General features: G+C 39.6%; 1 protein-coding gene across 2 annotated transcripts in view; it reads right to left on the bottom strand.

The window, feature by feature from the left end:
- Window positions 1-19,271, bottom strand: part of PDE7B (phosphodiesterase 7B) — a 202,812-nt gene extending 183,541 nt beyond the window's left edge. The window contains exon 1 of one of the 2 annotated variants that reach the window (XM_088141148.1): window positions 19,120-19,271. The gene's annotated coding sequence lies outside the window, so the exon portion shown is untranslated. The remainder of the gene's footprint in view (window positions 1-19,119) is intronic. The other variant, XM_088141159.1, reaches the window with a different exon arrangement.
- Between the last annotated feature and the right edge of the window lie 2,875 nt (window positions 19,272-22,146).

Genomic DNA, 22,146 nt, shown 5'->3' with positions numbered 1-22,146 from the left:
ATACTGCTTTATATTTTGAATGACTGCCTTGCTGCTGCCTAGTTTGTATAGTCTTTTGTATAGTCTTTTCATTCAAATTGTATCTTTTAGTTTGTTTTATTGAAAACTGTCCAAAGAGTTTCAGTTGTTGGGTGGTTTTAAAACATTAATAAATAATAAAATAATGAAATGATAATCTTTCCAGGGAAAAAATACTTGTCCCTTGGCCCCTGTAAAAGTGTCATGGTGCTAGTTAAATAGAGCAAAACAGGTTAGGGCATATGGGTTGACTTTCTGTAAGCAAGCGAAAGACCACAAGCGAAAGAATGGGCCACTGATCATCAGTCATAGATAGTAGTGCAGATTCAGCTTTGTAGTTCTCCTATTAAAAGGAAAAGGAAACCAGAGACCAGAACATTGGTACATTATTTTGGCTGGTCTTCCTAACTCTGCCATGTGCTATATAACAGGGCTCCTCAACCTCAGTAACTTTAAGATGGGTGGACTTCAACTCCCAGAATTCCCCATGGCTGGCTGGGGAATTCTGGGAGTTGAAGTCCACCCATCTTAAAGTTGCTGAGGTTGAGGAACCCTGCTATATAATGCTCACAGTATTGAAATCTGTAGGAATTGTGATGTTTCTTTAAGTAATTACTCCTTAGCTGGAATGTTTTGTCTATTGCAGTTTGAACTTTCTTAGGGTATAACCTAATCACTTAGACTGGCCATGAGGTGAGATATCTTCTTTCATTTATAAATCACTGAGACATTTTATAAACACCTAAATATATGGAAGGCAATGAACAATATGTCAAAAGTTATACCATGACGCAGCAGTATGTTAATAACCAACAGGGTATGTAGGAGATTACTAAGAAGTTGCTTGGTAAGTTATAAAGACTTAACTTATAAATAGAGTCCCATTAGAAAAATATCAAACCGTGAAAGGTTTGCAGAAGTTCTGCTCCCAAATGTGAAGAATCTGGGTGAATTCTGGCATGAAAGAAATTAGATGAACCCACTCTGCTGGGAGTCCAATGGAAAAGATGTAGTAATGAACGAAGTGACACAATAATTGCATTACCTGTTATTAATATCCGAACAGTTTCCGAGGCATTTGTTTAATGTATTAAAGCCAGATGTTTCCTGAAAGTATGGCAATATGTTTCTTTGCTTGGGAAGAAGCAAATATTATTTCATGAATGCTCCTCCTCCTTCTCTTTCTCCTTCTCCTACTACCTATTTTAAAAAGTATTGTGGGGGGCAAAAGAAGCAGGTAGGAAACAGTGACATGGAAAATACAATTAAGAAACAGCATGTAACATTCAGCAAGATGAAAATTTAAAAGTAAACCTAGTGTGGAATCAAATCAAGGGATTCCTTCCATAAACTTTCCAAAAAGGGCGTCTTTCCCAACAATACATGAAATATTAGAGACTTGTTAAGATGAGGAAAAAAGCCTTTTTCAGTTCCTATTTATTTTGTTCAGTAACTATTCAGAAAAATGTGTGTGTGTGTAGTGGTTCTAGTACCCCTCCAGATCTCACTGTTCAAATAAATGTTTTCCAGCCTTCCAGCCCAATTCACTGTTATGTTTTTACTCCCCTGAAGGCACACTCTACATTGGAGATAACATGAAGTTTGTCATGGTAATGATGAGCATCAGGTCAAATTTGCTTGGCTGAAGCAAAAGTCAGTCAGATGTTGTTGTTCAGGTTCCTGTTATTGAGGAGATGAAATACTGAAGTTAAAATAGAGCTACTAGATCTGGCCTGCAAAACCTGGGCAATCACACTCATTCTTTTCTGCCATATAGCGGTCATCTGTATTTCAGCCCAGATCTGGTAGCTCTGCTGAAAATAAAAATCAGCAGTAATAAGATATGAATTCAGACTGTAAGAAATAATGTTTTGCTTGCACTTTGAAACAGGGCAAATTGCAATCTGTGGAAAGACATTGATAAGTTTGGGTAAAACGGTAATAAAATTGAGGGCATTTGTCTGCTCTGACAATCTTCAAATAAAAAAGTCAGGTTCTCTGTTTGTAATACCACACTAGGAGCTCCATCTTGATGTATGGAGAGCAGACCATGGTTCTTTGAAAGTTCCTCTTTCATATGATTCACTGTTTTTCATAGTTTTCTAGAAGCTGTCCTGTACTACCTTCTGAAACAGAGTACAAAATATGCAAAAGCTTCTTTTTCTCTTCTTTCTTTTTCCTTTCCAACAAGAAAATACTTTAGGAAGGGAAAATTCAGAATGGAGAAGCAGTAGAAGCAGCAGCCAGTACTCTGCTCCAAATAATTTGATCATGGTTTCCTCCATCCACTGCTGTTTTACAGGTAATCATCACTTAACAACTGTTCAAAGTTACAATGGTGCTGAACAAAAGGACTTACAACCAGTCCTCACACTTACAACCATCGCAGTACCCCCACAGTTACGTGGTCGCGATATGGGCACTTGGCAACCAGCTCGCACTTATGACAGTTGCAGCATCCAGGGGCCATGTGATCGCTATTTGTGACCTACCCAGCCAGCTTCTGGTGAGCAAAATAAATGGGGAACTGCGTAATTTGCTTAACAACCATGTGATTTGCTTAATGGACACAGTGATTAATGTCTTAATGACCACTGCAAAAAAGGTCATAAAATTGGGCACGACTAACTTAATAACCACCCTACTTAACAAATTTTCTGGTCCCTATTGTGGTCATTAAGTGAGAACTACCTGTACTCAGAAATTCTCATTAGTGTTTTTCTCTGGAGGGAGGTGGAATTTGTTTCTTAACATGGATATTGGGTAACTGATGAGGTAACCTCTGATGAAGTAATTTTGATCTAAATCCTTTCACCAAAGCAACTTCTTATGTATTCTGTTATATATGTATGTGAGGAATCTCCTATGTCAGGTTCAGCCCAAGAACAACAGCGAGACAGTCCAGAACAGTTTAGCTCCTTTATTAGCTTACAACTAATAGACAGAATCTCGCCAGATTAAATCTATACTACAACAACAGTAACTATAATCATGAGGCCCTAGGGAGGGGCCAGTCTCATTCTCTTGGCTTTCCCACACTCTGGCTGGGGACTGAGGAGGTGCTTCCCCTGGAATGTCTCTCCCCCCTCCTGGCAACCTTGAAGCTCCATTCCAGAACCTTCCCCGCTCATGCCTGCCATCACACCTAAGACATCAGTGCAATCTATGGTCATCCACACCTGGAAATCCCCAAGGACTCACCCAAAACTTGCTGAGAACAAAACAGTGCATTTCATAGTTGATGATGTTGATCAACAATTTTGATCCAGCTGTTAAAATGAGAACTCTTTCCTTTCTTAATGAGATATGTTAGTCTTTTAATAGGTAGAAAACAAGGAAATAACTCAGCAATTTTTATGTTAAAAACTTGGGTATAAAGTACTGTGCTAGTAAAAAGAGCCAATCTACCATGAAGATAGGCACTTTGAGCAGGGCTGCCTAGGATGGGAAAGCAGTAATACCAACAAATATATGTTTTAAAATGTCCATGTGAATAGAATGAGATGGGTGACACTAGCATCAAAAAACATCTGGTTGCTTTTCTCTTACTTGGAGATTTAGCACTTTGAATCAGCCTTTCCCAGCTTCCTGCCCTCCAGGTGTGTTACATTATAATTCTCATCAGGCTTGCCATTAAAACCATGCTGACTGAAAATTATGGGAATTGTCACCCAGTGCATCCAAAGGAAGGCAAATCCTAAATATATTCAGGATTACTGAAATCTGAATAAACTACTGCATATGTGCATGCATAAATAGTGACATTGTTTTAATATATATATTTAAAAAATCACCCCTCCCTCCTGAAAAAAAGAGAACAAAATAGTACTGTTGACAGGAAAGAGATGAAAAACTGATTTTGGATAAATAAGGTACATTATTTATTTTACATGTGTGATTGAATCAACATTTGATGCTCCAACAAGTGAAGGAAAGGTTTTGTTTTGGTGGCTGCCTAGCACTGGAAAGATCGCTGTATGAGGGAGAGGATGTCCACACATACCCTCAGTCACCTCATCTCTAAATACAAGAATATCAAACCCCTTTGGAGCAATTTCTAAAGCAATTTCTTTTTAGAAGTTATTGTTCTTCCCGATTCTGCATTGGTCAGACCATACCAAGAATATTGCACTTAGCTCTGAGCTTTGTATTTTAGGAAGGGATGGATAATCAAAATGATGAGGAGGCTGGAAGGAAATAATTGTGGGAATCAGTTGGAGACATTTGGTATCATCTGGAGACAAGAAGGCCGGGAAGATATGATAGCTGTCTTCAAGTTTCTGAAAGGCTATCATGTAGAACATGGGGCAGAATTGTTCCAACTTGTTCCAGAACATGCAACAAGAAACAATGGGTTTAAATTACAAGGAAGTAGATTTTGGTTGGACATCAAGGAATATTTTATAATGGTAAGAACTGTTCAACTGTAGAACAGATTGCCTTGGGATGAGGTGGACTCATCTTTGTAGGATGTGTTCAGCCATCTGGATGGCCATCTGTTGGGAAAGCAGTAGCACTGAATTCCTGTGCTTGGCAGGTGATCTAGATATTCTCCAAGATCTCATCCTGCCCTTAAATTTTATGATTCTATGAATCTTTCTTCAAAGTGAATAAGAACTGGGAAAAATAATAACATTTATCTCCTTAACTAGCATAAAATAATTTATGCTAATGTTTAAATGTTTACTGTATGGCTATCATTAGATAATTTATACAATTATTTCTGTACATTTTGTTGGTTCTTTGAAATAAAGCTACCTTAAAAAGTCACATCAGCATTTTGATAGCAGTTCTTTGTCTCCTCTAAAAGTTAAATATTTTCTTGAATTGAGGCCATAAATAATTTAGGATGTTAAAACATAAAACTTCAAACAGGTCAAAAATGTAAAAACTCTACCCTACATGTTTGTAACGCTACATGTTTTTAATGCCAGGGTATTAGTAAGGAGGTAGCAAACACTGGTTCCTGCCTGAAACTTATTCCTGGTTAATATTACTTTTACTGGTTTTAATCAAATTTAAACCAAATCACATTTGTGGTATTGTGGGACTTTGTTGTTTTATTTATTTAAACAATATATATAGCTGCCCATCTCACAACAGTGACTCTGGGCAGCACACAGATTAAAAACAATGAAACATAATACAAAAAATAACCTAAATTCATCATCATCATCATCATCATCATCAACATACTGGCCCAAGTGCCAGAGAGAAGATTCAGATTTTCAATGCCTTGGAAAAGGCTGGAAGAATCAGGGCCATCATGATCTCTGGGGGGATGCAGGTATTACAACAGAGAAGGCACAGTTCCTAGGTCCCACAAGATGACATTTCCTAAGGGAAGTGACCTAGAACATGCCAACCCTGCCAGTTCTGGTGAGGTGAGTAGAAATGCCTAGAGACAGATGGGCCTTCAAGTAACCTGGCCCCATGCCACATTCTGCTTTTTAGGTGACAACAAGCACTTGTACCTAGAAGCCCACCAGGAGCCAGTACAGTTCACAGAGCAGAGGTATCATATAGGTGTATCATGAAGTGTCCAAGAATGCCTGCAACGCTGCATTTTGGATCAGCTGCAGCTTTCAAATGCTGTTCAAAGGCAGCTCCATGTAGTCCATGTTATATTCATCCAGCCATGAGGCGACTAAAGCATGAGTAGGGCTTCCTGGTTGAGGAATGGGTACAACTGGCACACAAGATGGACCTGTGAGAGGCCCTCTTAGTCCTGGCTGCCTGATCTTCAAGCAGGAGCTCTGAGTCCAGAAGGACTCCCAAGTTGCACACTAACTCTATCTGGGGGAGTGCTATGCCATTCAAAGATAAAGATGGAAAATCACTGGATCTGGGGGCCCTCAAAACCCACAGCCACTCAATCTTACCAGGGTTGAGCTGAAGCCTGTTTTTCCCCATCCAGAGCTTCACAGCCTCCAGACATTGGGACAGAACCTTGGCAGCATCACTTGCTTGGCCCAGGGTAGAGATATTCGTTTGGGTATCATCAGCATACTTATTATACCTCACCCTGTGTCGATAGATGACCTGCCCCAGTGGCTTCATATAGATGTTAAAAAGAAGTTGGGAGAGAGTGGAGCCCTGAGGACCCCTGAAAAACAGAGGTCTCAGGTTTGATCTCTCTCCACCAACCAGTACTGACTGGAACCAGCCCTGGAGGAAGGAGGAGAACTACTTTAACACTGTGCCTCTCACTCCCAACCCCCTGAGTGGTCCAGAAAGATACAATGATTAACTGCATTGAAAACTGCTGAGAAGTCCAGGAGGGCCAGGATGGATGCCATCCTATACCCACCAAAGGTCATCAACAAGTGTCATCAATGCTGTCAGAGCTGTAACCCAGTCTGAAACCCAACTAAACACTAAAGAATTGATCCCTTCTTTAATAATCTTCAGACAGGAAGAAGCATTCCTAAGGGCAACTTAAACGTATTGTAGTGGTTTTATTGTTCAAAACCAATCTGTGTATTCAAGTGAAAGAGTGACTAAAACAAAATGGAAAAAGTCCCTGCTTTTCTCTGAGGCATGCATTGTGCTACAGTCTATAATGTCTACAACTGAGACAGAAGCTTGCAAATTTCTAAAAAAAGGTTAGTATCTTTTTAAGGACAGAATTCATATCTGATGCATGTGTGTGTTGTGTTCGTGTGAATAAGCTGGTTCCCCTGCAAATCTGAAAACAGCAAATCCTTTTCTACTGAGACAAAATGTGCTACTTCGATGCCCCAAGTAATTTCCATAGACTTACTGAAATCGTTCAAACTGTTAGAGGTAGAGCAGATGCCAAAAAAGTATACTTTGAAATAACATATTCTGCTTATATGCATATATTTTGATGCCCATGAAAAAGTGCTGGTGGTTAGACCTACTGAAAGTTTTTTTTAACTGCCAGCCTCCCACCCACAGTGTTGCAGTGGGACACCCACTCCCTGTTTCCATATTCCACTCTAATATTCCACTCTTGGAAAACTGCTTGCTAGGACCACCTCAAGAGAAAAAACAACCCAAGCAATTTGGAAACTCTGCTGAATTTGAACGACGGAGTCCTGATGGCTCAGCAGTATTTCCTTCCAACGTTATACTGCACATGCCTCAGAATATGTACAGCTTCCAAATCCTTGCTGATAGTCTCCAATTTAGATTTATCTTCTCTGCACCACCTATGGATTTAACTTTTGTTGCCACTTCGGGTTGTCTCAGGCATCTAAATTTTTACAGTTCTTTAAAAAATACAAACCAGCTCTGCTTCAAGTAATTTAGACAGAAAGCCATTTTTCTTCTCTAGTGGCCTTTGTTGCAGAGTGTCCACACTGAGGAGTAAGAAACTGAGCTGTGAATCCCTGCATGTGGAGTCTGAGGTTTGAGAAGGTGCTGGGCAACCCAGAAATCAACAAGCCATTGATTTATTAGTATCAATTGTAGGTCAAAATAAACAAACTAGGTTATAGCCAGTCCATGTCAGCTTCGTATGTTATATTATCAGAAATCCATTCATTTGATTTCTGCATGACAGGATGATTTTAAGAAAAAGCTGCAGAAATGTGTATTTTCATATTTTGCCTATAAACACATTTTGAATGCATATTTCACTACTATATCCAGTCTTTGTCCACAGGTATTTTGGATGCACATCCATTGGTGTTGATGGGGTTTGTGTGTGTGAGGTCATCTGCCAGTTCGGGGTGCAGTATCATCAATATGCTGATGATACCCAGCAACATCTCAAACCTGAGTGGCACAGGTGAAGCTGTCCATGTCTTGACCCAGTGTCTGGAGGCTGTTCAGGTCTGGATGGGGCCGAACAAACTTTGGCCCAGACCTAACAAGACTGAATGGCTGCAGCTATTTAGCCTCCTGGGGCTGAGGATGTTACCATCATTGGTCTTGGATGGAGCTGCACTTCTCCATTCTAGATTGGTGTGCAACTTGGGGTCCTTCTGGACCCTCAGCTACTGCTTGAAGAGCAGGTGGCAGCTGTGGCTGGGAGAGCCTTTGCACAGGTACATCTTGTGGGCAAGTTGTGCCCTTTTCTCAATTGGGAGGCTCTTCAGACAGTTACTCATGTTCTGGTCACATCACACTTGGATTATTGCAATGTGCTGTACATGGGACTGCCCTGGAAGACTACCCTGAGGCTATAGCTGGCCCAACTTTAAGCCTTTGAAACCCATGTCAGTTTAGGACTCACTTCTTTATGAACCTATCTTGTGCTTAAGATGTGCTTGTGAGATAGTTTTGCTCATGGTGCTCAGAAAAGCATGGGAGAGGACACTGTGGAATGCACTTCCTTGAGAATTATGATCCGCTCCATTCTCTCCATTTCCAGAAAAAGTGTTAAAAGTCCACAAAGAGAATCTGAGATACAGCAGAGGATAGCCATAGGCTGTGTTCAGACCCATATATTTCAGAACATTTAAATTGTATTTTACAATTAACTCCTTCATAGGAGGTGTATCAGTCAGCAGCATGTCTCACATGCATGCACACACAAACACACACATACAAACACACGGAGATACTGATGAATTTGGCCACCGGTTGTGCTAGTTGGTTGTGCTAGCTGGGAATTCAATTTACAACATATCTGAAGGATGCTGAGCTGGGAAAGGCTTCTAAGAATAAAAAAGTGGTTAGGGAAATAAAAGTGAATAGATGCTAAATGAATATTTCTTAAGTACCTTTCCACTTGCTTCTCTTTTACACTTAAAACTGAGGTGAAAGGGGAAGGCTTTAGTATACTTTTTTTTTTAATCGTTCTTTAAAGATTTTTTCCCCAAAGGATTAAGCTACATCCTTCAAAAAATGGAAACTAGTAGTAACAGTCACAAAAAATGGCAACAGAGCCATATTCATGTATAAAGGTTCATAAATTAAACCTTTAGGCTAAGGGAGAATAGAAAGGAATGTATCAGGTCTGGATTAATACACTAATTTTGGTGTAGGCTGGAATACATTATATTAAGAGTGATATCTGTTCCGTACTGCAATGACAAGTTGCAAGAATTGTCACTGAAGAAGCAGAAAAAGCCACTTTGCTAATCTGTACATTAATTACATCAGTGCCCCCTATTCTGGAAATCTATCTAGTCTTGTCAGGTTAGAATATCTTGAACAGAGAGTTAGCCCAGAACCAAGAAGACCCAGTTTTGCATTTCTACAACATCATATAGCTCACAGGATGACTTTGGAATAGTCACTATTTCTCCATCTCACTCACCAACCCTGGTTGTAGTGAAAATTAAAATGAGCATAAAGATCATCTATGCCACGTGCTACTTAGAGGTGACAAAAAATAAGGTCAGATATTTGCACATCATCTCATTTCTTTATAAATATGCTGCTCCAAAGAGAACACAACTGACATAGGACAGTAATTAGTACCTGACCTTATTATCATCTGGATTATTTTGGTTTAGCCAATCTATGGTGCTGCTTCTAGCTAGCAAAGCTCTGTATTATAAAGGCAGAATAGTGAAGACCTTTGTCTGTTTTAGGTCAACCTTCTTGGACCTTCTGGAAGCATTTGGAATGCCCCAGTCACCATGACTGGTACCCATGGCACATGGGAATTTGGGGAGTTGTAAGTTTGTTCAGGCTGATCTTCAAGGGTTCAGTCCAACTAGGGTAGAGCAGCAAGCAACCTCTTTCTTATTCTAGTTGTGCTTATGATGTAGGTGAAGAGACAAGTGTTTGAGTGTACACAGAAACCCCTATGGCTGACAATCACACTGTAAATATGAAGACCAGAAATGTCTTTATCCAATGAGGAGAGGGGGGACTGCTCATTTTTGGATTGAATTCTTGAAGGTAATTCCTGTTCAAGACTGTGGTCTAACTTCACAACTGCAGTGCCAAATAGTTCTGTTCTTTGAAATATTCATAGTACTCCACTAAGATTAAGAGATTCATTTGATTTACAGGCTGCCTCTTGATAGGAGATAAATACATCCAGATGTAGCTGAATGCAATTCATAAACTGATGTTGCCCACAACATTCCTGGAAAGAAATCATGAACCATGTTCAAACAGAACTAAAAGAACTCTGACAATGTTTTCTCCCACTAGAGGTTAGACTAGAACTTTAAAACATTTTTGTTCTATGGTAGGTTAGGGAAGATTGCAGTAGATAGATCATACAGGTAATCCTCATTTAATGACCACAATTGGGACTGGCAACTCCATCACTAAGCAACACGGTTGTTAAACGAGACATCATGTAACCATGATGGGCTTATGACCTCACTTCTGCCACAGTCGTTAAGCAAATCACCTGCAGTTGTTAACTGAGACATCACGTGACCGCAACTTGCGATTTTACTGCTGGCTTCTCCATGACTCAAGTTGTCAGAAGCTGACTGTGAAGCATGGCAACGGCTGTAAATGCCTGCTGGTTGCAAAGCAGCTGAATCTCGATCACATTACTGTGGGGACATTGCAACGTCATAAATGTGAGAACCAGTCATAAAGTTACTTTTTCAGTGGGGTAATTTTGACCAGTCGCTAAACAGGGCAGTTGTTAAGTGAGGACTACATGTAGTTTATATATATTCCTTTCCTTTTTATAACATCCTCATTTGCAAAAAATGACCTCTTACTTTATGTTATCATATTATGAGTGAGTTGACTTTCCTTGGCCTGAGCCTTATTTTTGCCCATTTGCTTCTGGTATTTCAGTGCTATAGCCACCATTCACAGATTTATAACTGCCCAAGGCCTCCTTAGCCAGCACTATCAAGGTCTACCTGGATACACTGTGTAAAGTCAATATACTGCGAAGCTGAAGAATTGTCATTGACTATATCTAGCACATGTTATCATATCAGGTAAATACATATACAATCTTTGCCCCTCAGTATATAAAAGAAGAGTTCCTGCTTTCTCAGCCTGCCTCCACTAGCTTGTTTGGAATAAGGGCATGGCAAGATGAGGCAGAGGATGGGTGGGATCTCACGGATAGGCCACTGAATCAATGTTTACTTTTTTAATAATATTTTTATTAAAGTTTAGAGAGACAAAGATAAAAAAACCAATACAAACTAAGAAACATATAAAACAGTAAAAGAAAAAATAAAAGTGCAAAGAAAAAAATTAAAAGAGAAAGAAAGAAAGAAAGAAAGAAAGAAAGAAAGAAAGAAAGAAAGAAAGAAAGAAAGAAAAAGAAATATATAAAGAAATGACTTCCCCTTTCATCACAAGTGCAAACAATTTCAGTAACTTATCACCTTCTATGAATCAATGTTTCTGATACCTTCTGTGAGGTGCTTTTCTCAAAATTCTCTAAAAAAAAGCAAACACAAACCTAGGTAATCTTTTCACATTTGTAAAGAAGACTGGCCTAGCTAGATGGCAGTACTTAACCAGTGTTGGCTGAACTTGAAAAAACAAGCAGGGTCAGACCTGGTTAATCCATGGAAGGGAGGCTACCAGGAAATCCTTCACCTGTAGGCTAGACAGAAAAATTGGGGGAAAAAATCTAGAAGAAAACAAGGGCAAAACACTTCTGTATTGTTGCTAAGAAAGCTACCTGGATATTCCTGTCAATCACCAAAAATTGTGCTCAACATAAAGTAATTACCTTTAGGAATGACTAAACTCTGAGCTAGGATGCTTCATTTGGGAACTTTCCAAGGAAAGGCTTTTAGTGGGGTACTTCATATTTCTGTGGTGAAAAGTACTCTAAGCCTGGCTCCTGTGTTAAAAGTGTAGACCCCTGTCTTGAGGCAAAATGACTCATTAGAGTGAATGCATCAGCATGCTTTGCTGTCTAGGAATTCCTGGAGTTGCATCCTCTCCGCATTTGCAAGCTGCTGGCACGAGAAAAGCTGCTACAAACACTAGGTCCCCCCCCCCCCCAACTATTACAACCGTAAAACAACTGGAAATACTGCAGCAGACAAGGAGAGGGTTTTAATTCCTTTGTTTTGCTATGATGATTGGGATGGAAAAATCATCCTCCCTCACAGTTTCATGGGCATAAGTGTGACAACAAAAATTACCATTGGTGCTAAGCAGGGAGGGCACAGATCTTCATACCATGGAGAAGGAAGAAAGAGATAAACCTGCATAGTGCCATCCCAAATACAACTGAGTCCTTCCATTACATGGGCTTATAGCTAGGTGAAAAAAAAAAAGAGAGAGAAATATCATCATTAAAATATGAATGCTTGGAAGTTAACATCCAGGGGCATCTGGCCAAGCAGCTCTCCCTACAGGATTAAAAAATGTTTAGCCCAATGTATAATTAGGACCCTTAACACGATTATAAAGTTTTTCTTCCCTTTTCCCCATGTATTCTGCAGGATGCTGAGGCTGCTTTCACTGAAGTTCAATAATTTTTACAGCGTGAGTATTTTAAGGACAAGAAAGATGATTAATTCATCTATTAGCAATTCTTCACAATCTTAATTCTATTCTATATTCCAATTAGAATAATTGGAGACTACTTTGCTACACACCTCCGCTATGTCAGTCATTCTACACTGCCCAACCTAGGGCAGGCAAACACACACACCTGCACACACACACACACACACACACACACAGTACAACATTCTATCTCCAGATCAAAAGTAGCTGCGTTATGCTGTTGATTACAGCTTTCAGCTGTATAGTTTAAAAATAATGTTTAATAACAAGATGGCTGACAGCTCAAGGAAAATGTAGAGAATTTAAAAAAAACAAAAAAATTAAAACAGAAAAACAGAAAACAGAAGGAAAAAAAACCTTTCCCCTGAATTTTCCTCCTCCGTCTTGACTTCATACATTCTTTAAACCAAATCAACAAATTATCAAAAACAAAACAGCATTTTTCACAAAGAAGAAAGCTGATGAAAATTAAGAACAGAATACCTACACCAGACTGCTAAATCCCTCTGCACACAAGATGGCAACAAACAGCATGTTGTTGTTGTTGCTGCCATCCAGTGGTTGTCTGGATTTCTGCAGCCCACATATGGTAGCCAAGTTAAAGAATAAAAGTAAACACAAGGGATACAAGAAAAATAGAATGTAGCGAGAGCCAGTTTGGTGACTTTGGTGTAGTGGTTTAAGGCAATGGCTAGAATCTGAATTCTTATATTATACAGTACATGAAGCCAGCTGGGTGACCTTGGGCCAGTCACTCTCAGCCCTAGGAGGAACACAATGGCAAACTTCCAAAAATATTGTCAAGAAAACTGCATAGGTTTGTCCAGGCAGTCCCCAGAAGTTTGGACACACACAAAAGCAATAGCTGAAAAGTTCATTCCCTTCCCCCTCTTTTACAAACATTTTTCTTTTTGAAAAAACCACTCTTTCAAGACGACAATATCATGACTCTTTATCTTCCCTTAAAGGAGTTAAACAGCCTCCTATTCACAGATTCCACACATTCAATCATCATCATGTTAACAGATTTCAAACACATCCCTATCTCTACTAATCCTGCTGGAGAAGCCAAGTGTCAAGTTATTTATATTATGGGCTGTTATCAAGCCACTGGGTACAATTCATTGTTTCTCAATGAGTGATGACAAGTCTCCTTCCTGTACACTTATATTTAAAATTTGATAAATGTTTAACATCATTTCAGACAGAGCCCTGAGTAGTCAGAAAGGGGAAATAAACAGAACTTGCAATCCTTTATCAGTGTGACAAAACTGAGAAAATGCATAGTAACTTATTGGTAATGCCTGTATTGAAATATCAGCCAGAAATGTCTTGTATAATCTGGTGTCTCAATCTGCATGTTGTGGCACTAGTCACAACAGTCAGTACCCTTATATAATCTCTTAATAGGTTGTCAATCCATGTACTCACTAATTGCCTGATTCTGGTTTCAGGCTCTTCTCTTTATCTGACACGAATTGGTGTGACTCTCCCTCTATTCTGCCTGGCCTTCCATATTTAATTCTGTTTGTCTTGGACTCTTAGCTCAGATCCTAGTTTTGAATCTGTCTCCAGATGGATTTGGTTGCAGACGGAATCCAGGAAGGACCAATTGCGTTATAATTGGAACCTTCAACCCTCTGCCTACTGAACTGCCTACAGCACATTGTTAACAGTCTTGGAAGTAAAAGATTCTGGAAGAGATGACCCACATGAATATAAGTACTTCTAAATTAACACTGTGCTTGCATGAGTACTGGTAAATTATGAGATAAAGAGGTATGAGATTGCTTTACTTTGACTCATCCATAATCCTTAGCATTTAGTGACAATTTCTAACTCTCCCTCTTAGAAAAAGATCTACTTCATGATTGATGAAGTGTAATGATAATTATCTGGCTAGTCTATCTTTAATGACTTTTCAGCTCATTGAAAAATGGCCACAACTGGGTTCATGCATTGCATATGATGTGTTTGGTTTAGTTTAAGCTTCACATGAAATATAAACTTGGCTACTGTGGTTTATAAACTATGATTTATGACTTAGTGTTATGGTGTGAACCCTACCATACTGAGTACTTTTGTGTGACATGTTAAGCCACATTGAAGTTGAGCTTAATTGGTTCCAGATTGTGGTTAAATCTGGGTGCCTTATCCATAATCCAAATCTATAATTTGTTCTACTGTTCCTACCTTAACAACTGCTTTGTTGGTCATTCAGACCAGGATACAGGAGGTTACTTCTTGTTGAATTGTCTCTTCTAACCTCTCACCTAGAGTTGGTATCTCCACTGCTCCAGGTTCTTGTTTTTTACTCCTCATAGATAAGTATAATTTTCTCAAAATATAGATTTTCCCATACATTAGGCCACTAGGCATCTATTTGTGGGGGCGGGGGACCAGGATGTGCTGGCTGATTAGCCACCACAAAGACAATTGGAGGAAAAAAAGTCAACTAAGAGAAGGAACAGCAAATCAGAGCTGAAAGCAATTGGCTCTGTTATCTCATAACATACCCACAGGCAAGTATTTTCCCCATAACTTGCCCTATGGTTTCTTTAAGAAAGCACTGTTGAAACAAATCATGATTTAACATGATGAGTGAGCACAATAATTGAAGATCATTCCTGTCTCCAGTATCTAATTTCTTCCAACCCTAACTATATTTACTGTAAATGAAACCATGCTATTATCAAGACAGCCCCTGAGAGTTTTTGGAAATGGAGGAACATATCAGCTTAAGTAAGCAACAAAATAGCATAATTTCAAATTGCATAGCTGTGCAATTGATAATAACCCATGAAATCAATCACTGTCCCTTTTTAATTTAGCTGTTCAATTGTGTTTAACATAACACTGTTGTTTCAGTGTTTCTAATGCAATTTGATGTTTTGGTGCTTACATTGTGCATTGTTATTCTTATTTTAGCGGCTCATATGCCATTTCTGATAGGACAGAATGTAACTGACAGTCTTGTAGGAATGTAGCAATGTAGTAAAATGCTGGCTATGAGAAGAACAGCCTCAGGCTATGAAATGTTGTTTGCTGACTGCACTAGCCCTCCTTCTGGATGCTGGGAAACTTGGCCTTACATTTTTCCCACTTGTTTAACAGCTGAGCATAATATTTTCTTATTCTCTTTTCTTCCTATGGGCTAGCGGAAGTGACTGGACAAATGAATTATTTCTCCTCTTTCATGTCTCTTGCTAGGCCATGCCACAGCAATTGTGAAAGGTGGGATGGATAACGGAGATACAGGACCTAAAGAGAAGCTACTGGACTGAGAATGTATATCGCTCCGTATATAATAGCATTTTCTCTGTAATGAAACAGTAGGATGATCACATTTCCCAGTTTCATTACGCCATACTCCTATAACAAGACCCATAACTTAGAACACCATTATGGAACAAATGATTTATTTAGATGAGTTCAAATATCGTTTTTCTTTACGATCCACTATGTTCTAGCAAAACAGTCCAGACCTTGCTTTGCTGCTGATTTTCTGAAAGCAGTACCATGCTATAACAAGCTGCTTGAAAATGCATAAACTGAAAAATGAAACGGGAGCATGTGCCATTCCATGTAAAGAACAATTTGAGCAGCCTCATTTTTCTTAGAAATGAGCAGTGAATGTTTAAAATATGAAAGATGTTCGCCATCTCCCCCTATGTGGCCTGAATAATATTTTCTTTCAATATTTGGAAATAATTCTTCGAAGGAAAACATGACTTTGGAAGAGGAGTTCAATTCAGAACTGGCAGTTAAGGAAAACTTCAGAGTGAGGAACGGTAATTAAAACTACTGAGTTAAAGCACCATCTACCCATCTTTGAGCTGGCAGGAAATGATGCTGGCATGACATTTGCTATCCCTGTTGCCAATCCCTGTCCTTACCTCTGTTCCCAGTAGCTGCCAATCATCCGGCTTGCCTCCCGGCCAGTGGGTGACAAAGGGCATGTCCACACAGCACCCGTAAACTGCTCCTGTCCTGCACACAGGCCAGCTTGACTTTAAGCCAGTTTACAAAAATCCTGCTCAGACTGAGGTGTTTTGGCAGCAGCTTGCAAATTATTCTGTCTGGACCACAGGCTACCACATCCTCCCACTGGACAATTCCTCTGCCCTGTCCAACTTTCCGTTCCGGGAAAGTAATTGTCATTCACTTTTCTTCCTTTGGGCGGGGCATATACTTCAATGTGCATATATGTGTGTGTGTATATATGTGTGTGTAGGTAGGTGTGCATACATACACACACACTATACATATAGTGTATATACACATACACATATATACCTACATACGAAATTAAAACAAAAACAAATTGCAAATCTGCACGTGCATAGCAACTAGCTTTAAAATAAAAGATTCTTTTTGGAATTTTCCCGGTATAACACCTGCAGATCCTGTTACAGTAGGACCTTTTTACTCACGTAATGGCTATAACACTTGCCTAACACCCAGAATGTCCCTGATTTGGCAGAACTGCTTCTTTTTTTCTTCCAAAAAATATTTCCCTTCCCCTTTCCCTGAAACCTGGGTTGGGGATGCCTACTTTTTTCCTGGGCTTTTTTAAAGAAATAAGTCTGCTGGTACACCAGTTCGTAACTGGAAAAATGAAAATAACCAATGAAACTGTGCACTGGTGGACTTAGAGAAACAAACAATGGGCAAAAAGTAGGCAGCAGAGGGGGAAAAATATCAATTAAAAAAAACATTCTTGCTGGGTTTCAGGAAAGGGATGTTCTGCATGTAAGACCAGGGTTAGAACGGCTTATCTTTGTAAGGAACACCTGCTATAGCAGAATTTGCAGCAGGCGTTATTCAGGCACAGCAGGGAAGATGTGGTGAGGGGGCATTCCTGCCTCTGCAAAGCAGCCAATCAAAGTGCAGGGATTGGCCCAGAAGGATGTAAAGTGCATTGGGCACACCAGACAGGACCACGCAAGCTGACAGAAGTAGGAAAATACTACTCTAAAAAGGGAGCAAGAAAACTGGACCGGAGTTGCATTCATGGTGGGCAGAAGATGAGTCCAGGGCAACGTGGTCTGTTCCTGCCCTCCAAAATGGTTGCTGGCCCCACAGTGTGAATAAGCCCAAAGTCTAACAGATTTTTATACATCTTGGATGGTGCTCTTGGATAGTGTCAAAATGTTATTTTAAAGATAACGTAAGCATGTCTCACTCATTTGCTGGGAACAAGATGAAGGCAACATCACGGGATATGGCCGGAAGCATATTTTGCCAGAGCACATTTCTGCTGGGGTGAAGTTGGGGACGTGGCCTTAGAAAGACAAGGATAATGGGAAGATGGAACAGGCCCTTCTCCCTGGCAGCATCCAAATGTATTTTTTATCTTGCTTGTGCAGCTGATCCTACTCCCTGATTTTGTAATGATTGTCTAGGTATTAATTTGGCTTGCTGTTTTCTTTGTCTACCTTCTCTGGGGCTTTGTCTTTAAAAGCAAGTTATAAATAAAATAAAAAAAGAAAAGCAGTCCTCTCTTTTTCATCAGCAGCTTCTTTAATGGCAATAATCTTTTCCCTAGTTCTTTTCTCAGTGCAACACTCCTTATTATGCTCTGGAGCCTACTCACTTGGTGACCTTGGCTGACTTTCTTTTCCACACCAAGAAAAGTAAAAAACTAGGAGATGATTTGCCTAGTCAAGTTAATTTCCTACTTTGATTCCAACATTAATTTCTTTTTACTATCTACATAAAATAATTCTACTAGGTCTTGACTTACACATTACAATACAAATTAAACACTAAAAAGGACCAAAGAGGAAAAATAAATGCTCCACCATCCTTCATTAAGAAAAATATGATAAAATATTGAACAATAGGAAATCTGTGGTACTCCAGATCTGCCACCTGAGGCAGCTGTCGCTGTCTCCTAATGTCTAGTCTTTGAAGTGGATTGCTCCTTCCCAATTATTCTTGTGAAAGCAAAGCATCTAATTATGTGAATTCAGTGCTCACGCTTACCTAGGACATAGACAACGTGAAATGCTGTTTCATGAGTTGCTTTGACCTTGATCAAAGTTCCTTTAAAAAATCACATTTCTGCTCTTATTGAATTGCCTTCTGGCCAAATTTATTGGAAATGAAATCTCTCTACTCTTAGGAGAGCATGATTCCAAGCAAGTGGGAGCACTCATACACTCTGTAAGCACAACTATAAATATGACACAGACCTACAGGGAGAACATGTACAAAAGCCACGTCCCACTATCAGCATGCTGTGTAACTAAGCAGGATAGAGACATAAATTAACTTAAAAAATGGCAAATGTTTGGGATAATAAACCGAATAATGGGAGAAGCTTGGAATTACATACTAGCTTTCTTGGACCACTGTTGATCCTTGACACCAACTTTATTCTTTCTTTCATTTCCCCCCCCCCACAAAGGTATATATCCACCTCCAATTTTCAGTTCTGAATTAGGGAGAGAGAAGCAGGATGGTGGAAGTGAAGCTGATGCTGAAGGGTGATGAAGACCGGGCACAATCTTTTAACAATGGAAACAATATTGTTCCACATTATAAAATGTTCTTTACTGTTTTCGTTTTAGGATAATAAAAATAATGATGTTGGAAAGAAAGATATTATATTGCTGGATAGAAATCTGCCTAAAATCATCTCCCCCCTCTGCTATAAGTCAGGAAAATAATTGCTGTTCCACAGGTAACAAATTTAAAATTTGACATTTTCCATACCTTTTCCCTCACATACGCCAGTTCTAGCCAGACCTGGGCCTGAGAAAGATATGCTATAACAAGCAGACGCTTTGAAGGCACATGCTGTAGCAGCCCCGTCCTGACATTTGCTAAGCTTCAGAGTCCCTCAAGCGCCTGGGAGCTCAGCCATTGACGTCACTGAACAATAGGCAAAATATTTCCTCCTCCTCCTCCTCCTCCTCCTCCTCCTCCTCCTCCTCTGTAGCCTGAATTGTAAACACCAAGCCTGCACACAGCAAGCTGAACATTTGGGGAGAGGTGGGAGAAAGAGAATGTGAGAAGCTCTCAAGTGATCTTGCCTGAAAATCAGCAGCTGCTAATGTTTCTGCACAACCAGCTTTCCTACCTCCTCCGTGTGTGTGTGTGTGTGTGTGTGTGCGCGCGCGCACGCGCGTGCATGCTAATGTAAGATTGTTGGCACTGGCTTGCTTTCAGAGCACAAAGTAGCAGTGTTCCAAGGGAAAATCTGATGATCCAAATACTTTAAAAAACCCTTCCCTGTCTTCCACCTAGGTAAGCACACAGTCCTAGGGAAATGATCTTCCTGTTCAACACTGTATGCGAGAAAATTGTGATGGAAGCTGGAATAGGGGAACAAAAGGGCAGAGAGTAAGAGGGGAAGGAGAATAAGAGGGACGGAAAAGAAGGGAAGGATCTGTCTCCCTCTCTTTTCCAGTTTAGTAGACTGATGGGCAAAACTGAACCTGCTGCATTGATTAAGACAGCCTCCTAGAGATATTGGACTTCAGAGCTTCCACCCATATTTTCTAGACAAGATAACCTAACATTTAGCCTAACATTTAGAGTTTCAGACTTTCCTGCATTATATTTGCAAATTTCAGTGCAGTGGCAAGGGGAAGGGCAATCACTGGGAGCAGAAATTGGTTTCTGAATGGTGCAAAAAGAATTTTTATTGCATTGGCTGAAGTGAAGAGGGGGTGTGGCAGGAAACACCTAGACACTGCAGGCATCAGAATTAAAATACTGTGTTTATTTTTTAAAAAAAACTCTTCAGTATACATATTGATAGTTTTCATCTTCCACATCAAAACTCCTATGACTTTTGGCACTGAAAAACAGAGACTGTAAATATATATTGTCCCTGTTAAGATTATCAAACCTCTGGACCCTACACCCTTGTGTTGATTTGTTTGTGTGATAATGTATTCACATGTTCATAAATTGGACTTTTCGTTGCTCTGAAAGCACAGTTAACTATGAAATGACAGTGTAATTAAAAACTCATTCAAGGCTCCCACAAGGAATTTCCTCATATTCTCATTGTGCTACTTGAGCTCTAGATTGAGTGTTTTCAATGCAAACATCTACATGCCAATGATCCTATGCATATCTTTTAGGGGTAACTGAGGAAAGGCAGTATGTAGTATCATCCATACAGCTGCCCCCACTGCCTTCAGCATATATGTGGAAACAAACTGACTGATGAAATAGAAACTTTTGGTCCTTAAAAAAAGTCCTATATAGACTATTCCTGGGAAAATTGAATGTCACTTTGAATTGTAGATTCAGAATTTTCCATGGGTGTCCAACTCTCTCTCAGAAGCTAAGAAAAAGTGTGCTGGCTGTTGTCTCAATCTGGGTAATCAGAGAGAGATCCAGATCCAGGAGCACCAGAAAACTCTGTGCATGTTCTTATTGGAGGAGATTAAACCCATCCAGAAAATTATTTCCTTGGAATACAATGAATTATAAACAACCCTCTCAGTACTGGTTGATGTTGGAGGACATATCTATCCTGTAGTTCAAGGACTGGTGATTTGGTGCCTGTTATCACCTACTGGAATTTTGAGAACACCTTGTAGATGTTGCTTCAAATTGGGGCCACATTGATCATGCCCACTCACAAAATATTTGGTCAAATACCATGACCATAGAGTAAAGCTACCATGTCTGGGCTGCAAAAATCTAGACCAGTGTTTCTCAACCTTGGCAACTTTAAGATCTATGGACTTCAAATGCTGGCTGGGGAATTCTGGGAGTTGAAGTCCACATATCTTAAAGTTGCCAAGGTTGAGAAACACTAATCTAAACAATCACTCAATGGCAAAGAGAACAGATTCTAACTTACTGCTGCCATGTAGGTAAAGTAAAATCTGGTAAGCCTACCCAAAGAAAAACTGGCGAGGTTGCTTTTCACACTTCTCTTCCCTTTTCTCTATCATCTGAGATTCCTTTTGGACTCTTTTCTGTGCAGGTGAGCAAAATTCCAAACAAAGTGTATTGAAGTTATAGCTACTTTAAATGTTTAGGTATCTATAGGGTATATGTTGAGCCCAGATACATTTTGGAAATAAAAGATGATGCTGGAGTTTGGCACTTTGCTACACAGGAGGGCAGATTTCCATTTCAACACCAAAGTGAGTGCCAGATTTCTTACCCCTATTTTAAATTTCAATGAATATGGTTCATAGTCATTTGGCTGTCCCTGGAAAACCTTGAAAACTGTAGTCCTGTGGATAAGCACTCAGCAATAAAAGAGATTACTTTGCATTCTCATCTATTTAAAATTTCCTTGAATTGTTGGGATTGATTGTTCACAATTAAAACCCTAAAAAACTTGTGGAATAGACATGGCTGTGCAGATCTAGCCTTAGTTTTAGTGTGAAGTGAAAATTAAACTACCATTTAGAGAAAGCCTGTATACAATTCTGGTGGGATCACACTGAAAATTCTAAGGCATATCAGAGCAAAGGGAAAGGAAGAGAACTTAGCAACATCAGGCTTATTTTTCTCTGAGCCAGAGATGAGGCAGAAAGAGGCAAAATCTGAGAGAAGAGATTTGTATCTGGATTCAGCCAGCTATTCATGCCTCTATTTGGTCAAATGACATGAGTGATAAAGCTTCATTTTATTCACAAGTTTTATTTTAAAGAATTGTATTGCTGATCCATATGTATAATTAACCAATTTACTTATCCCACAATTCAGTAACAAAATTTAAAAGTAACTGGTTAAACGTATTTCAAGAGGGAGGGGGAAAAAGGG

This window comes from Python bivittatus, unplaced genomic scaffold, assembly GCF_059951505.1.
Source record: "Python bivittatus isolate LINGU-HERP-01145 unplaced genomic scaffold, Pbiv_v1 ctg000020_np1212, whole genome shotgun sequence".
NCBI classification, from domain to species: Eukaryota; Metazoa; Chordata; class Lepidosauria; order Squamata; family Pythonidae; genus Python; species Python bivittatus.
The sequence above is the reverse complement of the archived record's forward strand: the minus strand, read 5'-3'. Positions and strand labels throughout refer to the sequence as shown.